We start from the raw sequence: 17,972 nt of genomic DNA, 5'->3' as shown, positions 1-17,972 counted from the left end.
ATCAGTGGAAGATGGAACTGGCAAAATGCTACCACCAGGTGTACATTACTATAAGTCAGGTTATTCGAGCATGACAGTGAGCTCAACAGAAGAGGCTTCTTCTCCTTGTCCTCTTTGCCCATTTCTTCCCATTGTAAATGACTATGAGTCTGTTAATAAAGATGTGAGAGCAGTCTGACATTCCATTGTAAAAGCATTTTTTTCAGGGAGAGGTCTCCACCTCTGCTATTGTGGGCCCCCTGAATTCTGTACTATGTCAGTGGTAGAAGTAGAAATGTTTGATTTGATTACGCAATGAGAGGTCTGAAACTTGAAAGTATCCCTTATGAGGAAGACCTAGGTATTGTAGTGGACTCTAAACTGTGTACAGAAGCCAATAAGAAAGCTAACAGATTTTTAGATTTTATAGCACGACCTGTAGAGTAAAATTCTAATGCTTAAGCTATATAACACACCGATGAGGTCTCACTTGGAATAGTTTATGCAAAATATACAAATTCAGAGAGGTGAAAATGAAACAGTAAATTAATTCCTAGTTAAATCCACACTGAACATTTCTCCATTTTAAGATGAATGAGCGTGCAAAATGCTAATGCTTTTCAAAGGGAAATTTTAGAAGTTAAAAATGTTGTACAGCACGATCTGTTTGAGATATCTAAATGAAATGAGGCTGGAGCTGTTTCATGCACAGAGGAAGATAGATAGACATGTACCTTCACAATAGGTGCTTCATGCATTATATGCGAATGCACCTAAAAAGACATAGCAACATTAGAGAAAGTGCAGAGAAGAGAAGCTAGGCTAATTCTGAGACTGAGAAGTATGAGTTATGAGGAAAGATTAAAGGAGTTGAACCTTTTCAATTTAAGACAATGGAAAATAAGAGGTGACGTAACTAAAGTTTTTAAATTATGTAAGTGATTAGTACAGTATATCCAGGCCATGACTGTAAAATGAGTTCAACAAGATGAATGGGGGCACAGTTGGAAACTTGTTAAGGGTAAATTTTACACAAATATTGGAATTTTTTTTTATACAAATAAATATGTGGAATAATTTACAAAATAGTGCAATAGACAGTAGGACTTTATAAACATTTAAACATATACAACTTGATGTTATTTTGGAGAAATTATGTGGATATGATTAGAGAGCTTTGCTGAGTTGTAATTTTTGAATGTTCAAAAAATACCATCAGAAGCACAAAGCAAAAAGCTGACCACTCTGACAACTTCTGTAATTCGCTTCTGTTAAACGTCAACCACTGCGGACTGAGCAACATCCTTGCCTCACTGCAGACAAAATCCTAAACAATTGTGGTGACTCAATCAAATGGGGGCTAACAGGCAATTGTACAGGGTACAGAATACACAGAGTACAGTGATTGATAATAAATAAATAACTCAATAAAATTAAATGAAACACTCCGCTAATGCTGCCAACAGTGAAACCTCACACTGTCATCTTGGATGTTTAGAAGCTGATAACTGGCTGATCATCTCTATATATATAAAATCCAACGTCTGTCTGTCTGTTTGTCTGTCCGCTTTTCACGAGAGAACTAGTTAACAGATTTAGATTGTTTTTTTTTCTATAATTTGCTTGAACATTCTGGTTGATCTTGCGACTTCTCTCATTGCACTATGTATCATAGTTCGCTTGTGGTACCGATTTATTTGTGCAAATCTGAGGGACATGCAGCGGGCAGAGGGGCGATGAGCTCCTCATTCATGCACCAGCCTCAGGGCATGTACCTTACCTCCAATTAGCTAGCGAATGAGGGAACTACTTAATGGATTTAGTTCGGGTTTTTTTCTATAATTTGTTTCAATACCCTGGTTGACTTTGCGACTTCTCTCATCACGCTAAGAATCATAGTTTGCTTGCAGGAGGGATATATTCGCACTAATCCAAGACAGAGGCTGCGGGCCGAGTGGAGGAGGAAGCGTGACGTCAGGAGTAGGCAGCTGACTGGGGCCCTCCTCACTGTCCTGTTTCACTATTAAGTGGGCGGAGCCATGGGGGACAGCTAGTACAGTATATATAGTGTCCATGTACTAAAAGAGAAGTGGTGTTTTTGAAAATTCTGAAATGATGGTGTACAGCTTAACATGCTGGAAATAAGGATATGTTGTGATTTTCTAACAGATGCATGGGACTCTTGACCAACAGTCTTTCTAGACAAGTGGTTCTAAAAATTTGTATATGTTTCTTTATCACATGTCTCAAAATGAAAATAAAATCAACAGTAAGAACTTGTACTGAAATTTTGAGAAATTACTACAAAAGACAGTTCCTAAATTACGGGAATCACTGTTTTTACTCATTCCTGCAGTGTTGAAATAACACATGAACTCAGTAATCCTGAACTGAATTTACATGGCACAAGTTAATTAAGAGAAAGATCCTTCAAAATCATTTTGTCCCTTTTGACCGTCCCCCCCATTATGCTAGGTCCGGCTTAGGACCAGTGAAAATTAGTACACAGGCTGAATGTGACCAATAGTCCACCAGTTAACAATCCTAGTCTTAAAAGTTGCTCCATGGTCTAGTGTCAGCAGTGGTATTACATGGCACTAGGAATTAGCAGGTTTGGAGTCATTTATTATCGAGTAATGTTAATACAGTCTTAACCGTACTATTGAAGTAGTCCCTTAAGGAGCTATAAAGGTTGATACTTGCCAGTAGAACAGTGACTTTAGTATTAAAGATGATATTTTAGGTAAAACTCATTTATGAGAGGAGGAGACTCCAGAACATAGTGAGGGGAAGTGTTACAGAGAGAACAAGAAATTTCACTGGAGGTGAGGGATATGACATGTGCAAAGTATATCTGCAGTTATCATTTGTGGTAAAAATGACAAACGTCCATCAATTTGTGTCATGCTCCACTCAAGGAAATATCAAGCTGCTTCTTCTCTATTCAAATGTTAAAGATGCCTTTAAATGTAAACTTCCTGCACCTTTTGGGAAAATCTGACCACAATCTGATTCACCTTATGCCAAGCTACAAATCTGTTATTAGGCAGCAACCTGTTACCACCATGATAGTGAGGAAGCGGAGCCTAGGGGCTGAAATGACTCTGAATGACTGCATCCAAGTGAGAAACTGGGAAATAATTTGTAAGTCACATGGGGATGCTACTGAGGGACTCTAATACTGCATCACAGACTGTGGTTCCCTCAATGACAATCTGTTTTTTTTCCAAACAACAAGCCCTGGATTACTTAGGAGCTAAAAACTTTCCTGAATGTCAAAAAGAGAGCATGCAAATCTGGTGAACAAAGAGACTCTGAAGGATGCCCAGCAATTGCTGAAGAAAAGGAAGTTCAGAAAGTTAAAACAGAAAACAATCTCACTCAGAATAACACGAAGGATGTCTGGAAAGGACTGGGCAAATTACTGGACCTGAGCAATCCAGGACTCAGGAGCTTGAAGGGGACATAAATAAAGCTAAGACCATTTTTTAATAGGTTTTCCCGTCCACTGCCACCTTCTTCCAATGACTAGTCCACCATCCTACTACATTAACAATTCCTACCACTTCAACTGGAATGGCCAGTGGTGAGTCCACCTCTGAACATCAGTATGAGCTATCCATAACTGAAGCTGCATACAGGAAAGATGCGGGTCCAGATGCAGTCAGTCCTTGAGTTTTTAATGCCTGCATTGACCACCTTTTTGGTATTACTGTTCAGTCTGTCCGTAAGACTTCATAAAGTGCTTCTGCTCTGGAAAACAACCTGCATTGTTTCTTCTCCAATGAAGGCAGGTGCCTCTTCACCTAATGACTACAAACAAATTGTACTTATGTCTCACGTTATGAAGACCTTTAGAGACTGGTCCTGAACTATATTATTGGGGCAGACCAGTGGGACCTTCTGCAGTTTTACTATTGAACAACGATTGGAGTGGAGGGTGCAATTATCTATCTGCTCCACAAAGCTTATTCTCACCTGGAGAAAGCTGGCAGAACTGCGAGGATTATGTTTTTTTTATTTCTCCAGCACCTTCAATACCATCCAGCCATCCTTGTTGGAAATATGCAGTTGGTTGAGCCTAAAGTGTCCTGGATAATGGCCTACTGTCAGGCAGACCGCAGTTTGTGAGACTCAAAGACTATGTTTCTGATGTGGATGTGAGCAACACTGGAGCAGCACAAGAAACAGTCTCGTCTCCTTTTCTCTTCACTCTGTACACATCATACTAGAAGTATGACACCAGGTCATGTCACTTGCAGAAATTGTCATATGGTTCTGCACTTATGGGGTTTATTGTTAAGAAGGATAAAACAGAGTATAGCAGTCAGATGGAGAAATTTGTTTCTTGGTGTGCAAAGAGACTTGTCTGGAATTTAACATCAGAAAACAAAGGAATTGGTTATTGACTTTTGCTGCACTAATGAGCTTCTATATCCGGTCACTATTTATAATATGGATGTAGATGCGGTGCACCCTTGCAAGCACTTGAGGGTCCACATTAATGACAGGCTGGACTGGAATAATATAAGAAAGGGGAGAGCAGTTTCTCTTTTTTTGTGCTTATTTACATAGGTAACAGCATCCTTCACATATTCTACAACTCTGTAATGGCTAGTGCAATTTTCTACACTGTGGTATGCTGGGATGATATAATCACTTCAAGAGAGGCACACCGAATCAACAAACTAATTAAAAGGGCAAGCTCAGTTATGAGATACACTCTGGACCCCAGGGAGGTAGGAATGGAGAAGAGAATGAAAATGAAACTGAGTGTTGTTATGAACAATGCTGCACATCCTCTCTCTGACGCACTAACGCTGAGGACTTTCAGCCAAAGAGTCATTCAGCAGAAGTGTGTCAAGAAACACTGCTGGTGCTCCTTTATACCAAAAGCAATATGTCTGCATAATGCCTCACTGGGACTGTGACAGCAAAGTCAGAAATTTTGTTTCTTTTAAGTCATTCTGGTGTGTGTTTGGACCATAGTGTGTATGTGTCTTTGTGTATTTATTTATTTATTGTATGTGCTTCTGTAAAAAGCCAAATTTCCCCCTGGGGACAAATAATGCTCATCTATCTAGAAAGTTCTATCTACTGTGCAAATAGACAAGACATTATCTCAGATATTGATTTTTTAAAGGTGCACATATAAAAGTAGTGAGGCCATGCCTCCAGTGTAATCTGAGCCTATGAATACAGTTATATAAAAAATAGTCAGGTTTCATAAATAATTTTAAGCTGATGCACACTCCTTTTTAGCATCCATAACACTGCTTTTGGTCTGTGCATATGTAGTTAACGCCAGCCCACTGAACTGTGTAATAAGTGTTGTAAACGTTCTTTGATGTTAAAAGCAACAGGGCTTCATCCAAAGCACAGGAGCTGCATCTTAAATAGTGCAGATTAGTGTTTACAAAACCATCACTGAACTCAATCAGCATCCTGAACAAACAAATGAACTATCAAGCAGAATAAGTATGAATAAAAATCCATACTCTAAAAGCACACACATTTATTGAGTAAAGAAAGGATTATTTCTGGCTTGAACAAAAGTATTGATTTGTCTCTAGGGTTACATCTGATTATTTTTATAGCTGTGAGAGATGGAAGATCATATTACATCTTATTGCTCTGTCCATTAAAACACAGTTAATTCTTGTCGAAGCGTGATTAACAGTAACATTTGTGGTTACTATTGCTATTACTAATTTGTTAATGGGCTGTGATAACTGCCTATGAAAGTAAATGCATATCATATGTTTCTGGAAACATTCAGTGACAATAAAAGGGAAAACAGAAAATAAAGCATTTGAAATTATTAAATTATGTAATACAGTCTAAGATCCTATGGTATGAGTTTTTTAAGTACTATTCCTCAAACTAGAAGAAAGGAACTGAATTACTGTGAAACAACGTGAGTATAATTAAGTGTATTGCAGTACTTAAAGGTTGGAAATGAGGAAATAACAGCAATTGCTGGAAGAGATTCCTACCCTTATTACTTAAAGATAGAGTGTGTGAAATTAACACAAGTTGATAGAAGAGATTCCTAAAGTGTTAAAAATTGTAATTTATCCCATTGTTCATTTGTTGCTCTCTCTCTCTCTCTATTTTTCCTCTAGCTTTGATAAATCCACTGCTGCGGACTGGATTCCCTGCGGATGTGCGTATGAAGTGTGAAATTGTTCTTTTACTTAGAAAACAATCCACCATGGTTCAAACCAACCAAGAAGGCAACTTCTAAATAAATTCCACCACTGTTTTCCAAGATCATGCACTGGTGTACTGTATTGTTCTACTGGTGACACTATACTTAAGTGTGTCATTTTTCACCCTCACCCCCTCCAAAGTAATAAGTGACAGGGCATTGTATGTAGCCCACTACAAACACTCATAAAAAGAACACACTCTAGGGAAACTGAGAGTGCCCAGCTTATTATTAGTGGCAGATCGAGGAAGCTTCCCAAGTGCCCACTAAAATCCATTCAATTTAATTATACTCACAATGCTGCAAGCAAACTGATACACTAAACGTTTCATATAATGTATATTTTGGGTGCACATATGCACACGGATCACTTCTAAGTAATGCCACATGTTTGTTACAGTAATGTTGTAAGCCATTATATTATCCTTTGGACCTTTCTGTTAGTCTAGTATCACTGCAAGTCTTCATAGTCTTAAAGAAAATTGGGGGTGTTAAAAATGGGAATTAGCCTCCTTTCATCTTTGTAATTCTACTTCATTTCTATAATTCTTCCCCATCAGAAATCACACTTGAATAAACAGAGAAATACTATAGAATCAAAGGTTTATTTTTAACCTTGTCACTGGCTGAAAAGCTGAAAGGAAATGTTTATTAAAGATGTCATAAATTGTCATTTTTAAAGTACCAAAGGCAGTTAATGGATGATCCAGGAAATGAAGCAGAAAATAAATCATTTACTTCTCTATATGCATAGATAATTATATTCACTTCAAGCAAACTTCACAATAACTTTGAAAATAGCACATATTTATTATAATGAAAGTTAATTCCATAAGACCAACTAACATCAATTTCAAAACAAAGTAACACATCAAAAACTAAACATAAGCAACTACCCATGCTTTGAATTTGTGAACTTGAATGTGCAATGACAAAACAATTGCAGCATGTGAAAGGGTCACAGTAAGCTAAAGACTTTAACATGTGCAAGTGATATTAACTTTGTTGTAAATTTTAGAAAAGAAACAAAATGCATCTTACATAGAAGTTTTCCAAATGGATACCATCTAAAACTATAGAACATATGCTGACAAATTTCACTGTATGAGGTTGAATGACTTCCCATAAATTGTATGTAGTGTCGACAGTGGAGAATGAACCTTTACCTTTCTGTTTTACTGTTTACATTATTGACAACTCATTTGTTTATTCAGGATTTGAAATTGACCATCCTTTAGTCAAAGGTTGTCCATGCAGCCGGGAAGCTTTAGATTTTCCAAGACTTTTCTGTTCAGTATTGATGAACTATGTAGCAGTTCCTTGTCAAATGAGAGTACCATATGTAAGAGTAAATGCCACCAAGAGCTCAAAAATGTGAAAACCATAGTTTATTCAAAACCAAAAGATGAAAGGCTAATTTCAGGGAGAAGATATTACCAAAAAAGTACTCAAAAAAAGGAAAAATTAAACCATACTTTATCACAAGATTGGCCTTCACAGACTATGCATCATTATTTACCAAGTGGAATTGATTCCCCATTTTATCACTGCTTCAAACCAGCATTTCCCCAATCTCTCATCCTCTCTGCCACTGAGCCTTTGAACAAGTCACTGTACGACTTTAGATTCACTTGGCTATTTAGTGGAAGAGGTCTTTAAACCAATGTTTCTCAACTCATGGGTCGCTGGATACCCTGAATGGCTTGTCAGCTTAAGTTTAAAAAGAAAAAAAAATGGAATCAACTATCACTTTAATGGTTTAAGGCAGGGGTCCCCAACCCCCGGTCCTCGGCCCACTACCGGGCCGCAGCCATCTGACAGCCGGGCCGCGAGAGAACTGCTGGCAATGGAGACTCACTCAGACTTTTCAGAACGCTTGGCGGGCGGGGCTTTGCAGCGGCGCAGAGAGAGGAGAGAGACCGAGGTGAGAGAGTATTACAACAAAGTATTTTGATGGTCCCGACAGTTTCCCCATATGACACGAGTCTATAGAAATAGCGTTACTACGAAGTACATTCAGCAGATGCTTTCATTACAACGAAGTGACCTTGAAATGCTTGAACGAATCATCCACAGAACAGTTAGATCTGTGGTCACAGCTCAGATGTGCACATTTGCACAACGATCCCCAAACAGAAACATTGTAAAAAAAAAAAAATCTCTTTCTTCGAACTTTCCTCGTAATGTTTTTTTTTGTCATTGTTTTTGTTTTCTGTGGTTTTCAGTGATACCTTTTGCTTATTGCTTGTCAACATTTGAAAAACATCCATTAGAATTTAACTTATTGTCACCCTCCTATAGAAACGGCAGACACGAAAAAAGATAGCAGTGTTAATGTTTGTGATGTGCAATCTGTAGGAATGGCAAATGCAAAGCATACTGTATGCCTTTGTTATATGCAAAAAAAAGAAGAAAAATCTTGGGTTGAAAACGTATGTGAACTGCTTAATAACTTAATAATAATAGAAATGTTACGTAAATTGTGCATAAAACTGACCCCCCCCCCCCAACCGGTCCATGGAAAAATTTGCATTTAATAAAGTGGTCCTTGCTGTCAAAAATGTTGGGGACCACTGGTTTAAGGGGCTACTGATCGCAGATTTCAGTTCTGCACCCAGTCAAAGGGACATTTTGCTGCTGCACAGTGAGAAACTTTGTTGTATGTAAACCCACGTAAGGCTTCTGGCCCAGACAACATACTTGAGTGAGTGCTTAAGGAATGTGCAAACCAACTGACGGATTTCTTAACAGACATCTTCAACATTTCCCCCAGGCAGGTAGTCATCCATAAGTGCTTCAAAACTGACCCATCATACCCATTCCAAAGAATTCTTCTGCTTTTTGCCGCAATCATTATTGTCCTACAGCTCTCACAGCAGTCATGATGAAATGTTTCAACAGGCTAGTCTTGAGTTACTTGAAAGGCAGACTCTGCACATGACAAAACTCTCTCTAGTTTACCTATCACCTGAACCATTCCACCAAGGGTGCCGTATTATCTGCTCTTCATTTCGGCCCTGTCCTCTCTGGACAAAAGAGACACTTAGACCATAATGCTGTTCAAAGACTTCAGTTCAGTATTCAATACCATCCTCCTTCAGAAGCTCATAGAGAAGACAAGTCTGCTAGGCTACAACACTTAACTATGCAACGGATTTTGGACTTCCTGACAGAGAGACCCCATACAGTCTGCATTGGAAACACCATCTCCAGCACCATTATGCTGAGCGCAGTCGCCTGCGTACTCGGTGCCCTTTTGTTCACTTTGCTGACTTAACAATTGTACAGCTGGATCCAGCTCATTAAGTTTCCTAACACAACTATGGTGGTGGGTTTCATACTGTATACAGTGATACAATTGGCAGATTGGTGTAAGTTCAACAGTCTATCTCTTAATGTAGATAAGATGAAAGAGATGATTGTTGATTTCAGGAAGGCCCATGCTGCCAACACCCCACTGCACATCGAGGGCTCAGGTAGGACAAAATAAGCACAGATGGTAGTTACCCAAACCTGGCAAGTTTCATAAAAATCTCACTGAATATGCAAAATGTGTAAGTATTTATAATGTTGAGGAACTTTCTAGAAGCCGGAAGCCACCTGTAAGTTGAATGCCTACTGTACTTTGCCACTGTAGAACTGCCTGATGATTGTACATTTCCAATGGCTTCTCTTTGGCCTGGATATGTATGCATAAATGATTGTACTGCATTGTATATTGGAAGTGAAAGATGGATATAATTAAAATATATAGTATATACATTTCTCTCATCTGATTATTTCTGTCATGGTTACTGATGGGGTATACACTATATGCAGGTTCTAGTATGTCCTACATTTCTAAAAAAGAACACAATCCCATGGAAAAAGTGCCTCCTGCTGGAGATATCCCCTCAGATCTGCTGGTATAATTTATTTATGTATATACAGTAATCCCTCCTCCATCGCGGGGGTTGCGTTCCAGAGCCACCCGCAAAATAAGAAAATCCGCGAAGTAGAAACAATATGTTTATATGGTTATTTTTATATTGTCATGCTTGGGTCACAGATTTGCGCAGAAACACAGGAGGTTGTAGAGAGACAGGAACGTTATTCAAACACTGCAAACAAACATTTGTCTCTTTTTCAAGAGTTTAAACTGTGCTCAATGACAAGACAGAGATGACAGTTCTGTCTCACAATTAAAAGAATGCAAACATACCTTCCTTTTCAAAGGAGTGCGCGTCAGGAGCACTGAATGTCAGAAAGTGAGAGAAAACCAAACAAATCAATAGGGCTATTTGGCTTTTAAGTATGCGAAGCACCGCGGCACAAAGCTGTTGAAGGCGGCAGCTCACACCCCCTCCGTCAGGAGCAGAGAAATAGAGAGAGAGAGAGAGAGAGAGAGAGAGGAAAACAAACAGTGAAAAATCAATACGTGCCCTTTGAGCTTTAAAGTATGCGAAGCACCGTGCAGCATGTCGCTTCACGAAGCAGCTGCACACAGAAGGTAGCAACTCTTTCAGCATTTTTAGACGAGCGTCCGTATCGTCTAGGTGTGCGAACAGCCCCCCTGCTCACACCCCATACGTCAGGATCAGAGGAAGTCAGCGCAAGAGAGAGAGAGAGAGAAACAAAAGTAAGTTGGGTAGCTTCTCAGCCATCTGCCAATAGCGTCCCTTGTATGAAATCAACTGGGCAAACCAACTGAGGAAGCATGTACCAGAAATTAAAAGACCCATTGTCCGCAGAAACCCGCGAAGCAGCGAAAAATCCGCGATATATATTTAAATATGCTTACATATAAAATCCGCGATAGAGTGAAGCCACAAAAGGCGAAGCGCGATATAGCGAGGGATCACTGTACTAGCAAAATACGAAGTAGAGTTTTAAAGAGGTTATGAAAAAGAAAAGGAAACATTTTAAAAATAACATAACATGATTGTCAATCTAATTGTGTTGTCATTGTTATGAGTTTTGCTGTCATATATATATATATATATACATACACAGACACACATAAACATATATATACATATACATATATACATATATATACACATATATATATATACAGATACACATACACATATATATACATATATATATACACATATCAATATATATATACACATACATATACACACATACACATATACATATATACATATACACATACATACATACACATACATATATATATACACACATACATACATACATACATACATATATATATATATATATATATATATATACACACACACAGACACATATATATACATATATATATTTACATATCTACACATATATATACATATCTACATATATATATATATATATATATATATAGACATACAAATATACATACATACATTCACATATATATATATATACATATCTCCATATACTGTATATATATATATATATATATATATATATATATATATATATTTCAAAATCCCCGCGCTTTGCAGCGGCGAAGTACTGCTTTTAAATTTTTATTAAGAAGAAAAGAAAACCTTTTTAAACTGAGGGAAAATATATCAATAACAATTTGTTAAGGATCTGTTTTTTTTTGTGAAGCTGTCTTTACACAGCTTCTCTGCTGTTTTATAAACGAACGCCATATAAGTCTGTCCTTTCTGCTTGCTTCGCGGTTCTGTAGTGGTTTATTGTTCGTCTATTACGATTGTTTTTATAAACGAATGCCATATAAGGCCATCCTTTTTCCTTGCTTTGCCAAGGAAGCAGCCTTTTTATTTAATGCACGGGTTCTCCGTTGTTTCATTGTTCGTTTATTACGATTGTTATAGTTGTCTTTGTTGAGCACTCCGGTTGGAATATGACCAAGCCGTGGAAGCTTACTGTTGAGAATGCAACGTATAGTTGTACAGGAGAAAAATGGCAATCTTTTGTAAGTCTATGAACTTAATTTATGCCTGTATGCATCAGTCGCTTCATATTCTTTTCGTACCTTATCAATTGTGTAATGTGTTTTTTGAACAGGTTTGATTCATCGAAGTGATCACTCGTGCTGTGTTCAGTCAGTTCACGTGAGCTGCTCTCTTGTGTGACGTTGCGATGTCCATGGCTTTATTTAATGTTAGCTAAGACCCGGCACTTAAAAGTTTCTCGCTACAGCAATTTTAACTCTGTTTCAAAGTGATCCAAAGTCTCGTTTATACCTCGTGTCTTCTCATTAAACTTGTATCTTGCGAATATGGTATTGCAAACAGCAGGGGGAGCGTTTCTATAAACTTAATTTAAACTTACGGTTTACATATGCATCACTCGCTTGCTTCTTATTGTTTCGCTGCCTTCTCAATTGTTCAGTCAGTTCACGTGAGCCGCTCTCTTGTGTGATGTTGCGATGTCCACAGCTTCATTTAATGTTAGCTAAGACCCGGCACTTAAAAGTTTCTCACTACAGCAATTTTAACTCTGTTTCAAAGTGATCCAAAGTCTCGTTTATACCTCGTGTCTTCTCATTAAACTTGTATCTCGCGACTATGGTATTGCAAACGGCAAGGGGAGCGTTTCTATAAACTTAATTTAAACTTACGGTTTACATATGCGTCACTCGCTCGCTTCTTATTGTTTCGCTGCCTTCTCAATTGTGTAATGAATGTTTTCTTCAGCGCTCTTTGTGGCTGTTCCTTGTTTTCAGTTCACGTGATTACGTAGGAGGCGTGATGACGCGATACGCAACTCCGCCTCCCACGGCCATCGAGCTGCACTCCATTACAGTATATGGACAAAAAAGAGGTTCCAGTTATGACCATTACGTGTACAATTTCGAAATGAAACCTGCCTAACTTTTGTAAGTAAGCTGTAAGGAATGAGCCTGCCAAATTTCAGCCTTCCACCTACACGGGAAGTTGGAGAATTAGTGATGAGTGAGTGAGTGAGTGAGTGAGTGAGTCAGTGAGGGCTTTGCCTTTTATTAGTATAGATAGGCAGTACATTTGTTACATTTGCTATGAAAAGTTCAGAAAAACACTCCAAAATTTCAGGGTCATTAGGTCATAATGCCTTCTAGTGACCACTGAAATAACTGCTCCTCTCAACTGACTGTATCATTTAAACAGACCATCAGAAGTAAGTATTTTCAGTCTGCCTGCAATTTACAGAGTGGCACATGCAAAAGTAGCCTGGTGCAGAGTAAGACACCCTCCATCAAACATGGTAAGATGAAGGAAGTAGGGAGTCTGCATTCACATTTTGTTTCCTTTTGTTAGTTCTGTTATCTGTGAGCATTCTGGAAATAAGATGAATCCCTGGACCTTTATATTTCAAATGTGGTGTTGTATGTTTGTACAGGGTCCTCCTGATTGACATGTGAGGAATCTGTGGAACAAAACACTTTTTTTGCAGACACTGAAGGATGTATGAAATGTAGCCTTCCTAAATTGAAGCAGTTATTATCCCAACAGATGCCTGAAAGTCATGTCAATGTGTACTAGTTGTACAGGTTGTACAGTGTGTATGATTTTCAATCCACTTTTTTGGTACTCCATCTGGTATAACAAAAAGAAGTAACTCAATATTTCCCAAATGAGACTCCTCTACAGTCACCTGAAGGATCTGAGTTTTGCAAGTCCTCCATCTTCTCTGCTTTATTCTGTGGCACCCAGGGCAGCTTCTGTGATGGCATAACATAAAGCCTGCTGCTGGCTTCACCAATGCCAAAAGGACAATCACAGGATCTTTACAGTCTCCATACAGTGATTTCTGTGTCAAAATACAGATCCCTACTGTGCCCATGCTGTCCTTTGTCACTTAGGAAGCTCTGTCACCAGCTGGGACACTTGTCATAGTTCCTTGATGCTCATTGCAGAGTATCACCTAAAAGTAAGACATGCAATTTTCATTCTTTAATTCGGAATTTTAAGAAAACTGGAAAAATTAGTGTCAGTCAAGGACTGCTTTCAAGAGAGAAAACAGACTACACCATACACCTTAACATGTTTGAATGCATTTTTTATATTTATATGAAATACATTTCTTACATATAAAATGAGAGCACTATCCAATACAACATTTGGCAATGCATGAACTCAGAGTTTGACTGTATGCCATATTATACACTAAGAAATGGATGAAAAGAATCAATCACAATGTCTGCCATTTGTTGACAGGATTCAGCATTTCTTAAAGTGTGCATTAGAAAAGGTCAAGAAGTGATTACCGTATATACTCGCGTATAAGTCGGGTTTTGAAACCAGAAAAATCAATCATAAAATCAGACCCCAACTTTACACCCATTCAAAAATGCGACACTTAAATTTTACAGTTTCCAATCTTGTATCAGTTTCTCAGACACATCAAATTTTGTTACACCAGCGCAGCTACCAATTTCTTTTGCCACTTCAATGACTTTTAATTTAAAACCAGCTTCATATTTTCTTCTGATCAAATGCTCCATCATGGATAAGGGATGCTGTTACGATAAAGGTATATGAGGGTGTGAGATACAAAAAACACAAAACAGTGAAAACGTCGCTTCAGAATGGTTCAGGTATTACTGTGTGGTCATGTAGGCACAATACATAGAAAAAAAGGCAGTGTGCTCCGTGGTTTCTCTCCCAGGTGGGCGTTAGCATATCATAATCTCTTGGACCAATAGCATGAGTTTTCCGTATTCGACTTATATGACCGACATTATAAAATACTGGAAATTATACTATAAAATCAAGCCCTGACTTATCAGCGTATATACGGTACATAACTACAATGAGCTACTTCAACTAAGTTCCATACAACTTTAAATCAGCACCTTTTAATTGCAAATATAAACTTGGGTTCAGATTTCATCTGTTGGTTGTGTTATTTTACATGTGTCGATAATTAAACCCTGCTCTGCTCCTAACAATATTTTATAAAGCGATACATGCTATGCTGTGATGATCAAGTGAAATGTTTTTAGGGTTGTGTGCCCAAAGAACAAGTGCAAGTATAAATAAAATTCATTCAGCAAGAAAAGACATTTGGGGTAGGAACCAAATTCCATCCAAACGATTCTTTTATCAATAGGCTCTTCCATAATGTTTTTATATTCTGTCATCAATAGGCTCTCCCATAATATGTTTTTTATTACAAATACTTGCAGATTTAAGGCCAGTAGTCATGACTAGTACAAGGTCTGATGCCCTGGTATTCACTCCAACTCCAACTAGTGATAAGCCAAATTACTGACTCTGTGCTGGCTGATTGCCACCAGCAGGCACTCAAGAGTAAACATTACAGGCCTCCAGGTCTGAATCCCTGGAGTGGTCCCTGTGGTAGAGAACCATAACGGGAGCCATTTTTATATTGCATTATCTGACCCTTGCCACAAGACGCCCCTTCACTATAGCAAAGTGACAGTCTTAGGAGGAGATGTGGAGACCTGTTCTGTATCATTTCTTTCATTATTTAGCCCACATAACTGTATTGTCTGATAATATTCAACATACCTTTGAAACAATACATTTTCAATTGAAAACTCTAACATAATCCTATTTCAAACTTGCACTAATCATTCTATTACTTTTTACTGCAAGATGTCTATTAATAGGATCTTTCTACTAAATTCACCAGAGCATTACTCTTCACAAGTGGAGGGAATGCTAGGCCTATAAACTAATTAATGGAAATGGAAAGAACTCTGAAGGATTCTGACGCAAATTAGCTTCAACTAAAGCTGTTTCTATTGATTTCTAAGCTTTAGTTGGATAAACTAAGCCTAAAATTCAACAATATATGCAATACCAAGATAGTCTTATTTCCACTAGTGGCTAAAACCAAGAAAAGGAAGCAAAATAAAGTCAAGTCTCTAGTGATGATATGCCAATTAGAAGAAAAAAAGGACTGTGCAAAAACTGGGCCTAATGTAGTAATAGTTTCTGCATCCAAATACTCTCCTTTCTTGCAAAAATGCTACTATTCTCTTTGGTTTCATACAATTTACTTTGTTTAATTAGCAAGTGTGTCTACTTGATATGCATAGATAACCTTGTGGCTTTTTTTTCAGCATCTTTGAAAAACCTTTCATAGGACTTCACTTAATAGAGCAGCATGTAGCCGTGCATTAAAAAAAGTGTCTACAATCACAGTTACCTGTTAATGTTTGAGGTGAACACACAAGCTCCAAACATACTGTATCAGCTCAGGATTCAAAGCCAGTCTCCTGAAACTGTGAGGTACTGTATCAACACTAACCAATAATCACTCTAACGCCATCCCACCCTATACAGTGTATATCGTATACGCTGAGTTGCCAGTTTATTAGGTACACGGCCCAACCTTCAAAAAAATTTAAATGATAGAAATATGGAATAAATTAGGAAAATCAGTGTTTCTATCATCAGTTAGTGTTCAACTGAACATTGGAATGGACAAAATGAGTGACCTTAGTGTCTTTTAACATGACAGGTTTGTTGCTTCTATTATCTCATCATGGGCCATTGGAAGAGTTCATCCAGAATAATGCAAACAAAAATTACAGCCAGTGATTACTGATTCTGTGGATGAAAACAGCTTATGGATCAGTGGGGTCAAAGGAGAACGGCTAGAATTGTACAAATACATGGGTCACAACCAAGCAAACTCAACACTGGTGTGCAGAATGTCATTTCAGAATGTATCACTTATCAGACTTGGTCTCAAATGGATTAAAAAATCCGAAGATGATGTAAGATGTCTGTGGTGTGAGCTTGGTCAGAAAAATTTAATTTGAATTGAATTTTAATTTGAAGGTCTGTGCATCGGAGCTGGGGGGTCCTCTACAGCGCATCTTCAACCTGAGCCTGGAACAGGGGAGAGTCCCGAGGCTTTGGAAAACATCTTGCATCACCCCAGTCCCAAAGGTATCACGTCCTAGTGAGCTGAATGACTTCCGGCCTGTTGCTCTGACATCACATGTGATGAAGACCATGGAGAGGCTGCTGCTTCACCACCTGAGGCCACAGGTTCAACACGCCCTCGACCCTCTGCAGTTTGCATATCAGGAGAAGGGAGCGGAGGATGCCATCATCTATATGCTACACCGATCCCTCTCCCACTTGGACAGAGGCAGTGGTGCTGTAAGAATTATGTTTCTAGACTTCTCTAGCGCCTTCAACACAATCCAACCTCTACTCCTTAGGGACAAGCTGACAGAGATGAGGGTAGATTCACACCTGGTGGCATGGATCGTGGACTATCTTAAAGACAGACCTCAGTATGTGCGTCTTGGGAACTGCACGTCTGACATTGTGGTCAGCAACACAGGAGCGCCACAGGGGAATGTACTTTCTCCGGTCCTGTTCAGCCTATATACATCGGACTTCCGATACAACTCGGAGTCCTGCCACATGCAAAAGTTCGCTGACAACACTGCTATCGTGGGCTGCATCAGGAGTGGGCAGGAGGAGGAGTATAGGGACCTAATCAAGGACTTTGTTAAATGGTGCGACTCAAACCACCTACACCTGAACACCAGCAAAACCAAGGAGCTGGTGGTGGATTTTAGGAGGCCCAGACCCCTCATGGACCCCGTGATCATCAGAGGTGACTGTGTGCAGATGGTGCAGACCTATAAATACCTGGGAGTGCAGCAGGATGATAAATTAGACTGGACTGCCAATACTGATGCTCTGTGTAAGAAAGGACAGAGCCGGTTATACTTCCTTAGAAGGCTGGCGTCCTTCAACATCTGCAATAAGATGCTGCAGATGTTCTATCAGACGGTTGTGGCGAGCGCCCTCTTCTATGCGGTGGTGTTCTGGGGAGGTAGCATTAAGAAGAAGGACGCCTCACGCCTGGACAAACTGGTGAGGAA

The sequence above is a fragment of the Erpetoichthys calabaricus genome, chromosome 2, assembly GCF_900747795.2.
Source record: "Erpetoichthys calabaricus chromosome 2, fErpCal1.3, whole genome shotgun sequence".
NCBI lineage: Eukaryota > Metazoa > Chordata > Cladistia > Polypteriformes > Polypteridae > Erpetoichthys > Erpetoichthys calabaricus.
Note: the sequence above shows the minus strand (reverse complement) of the source record.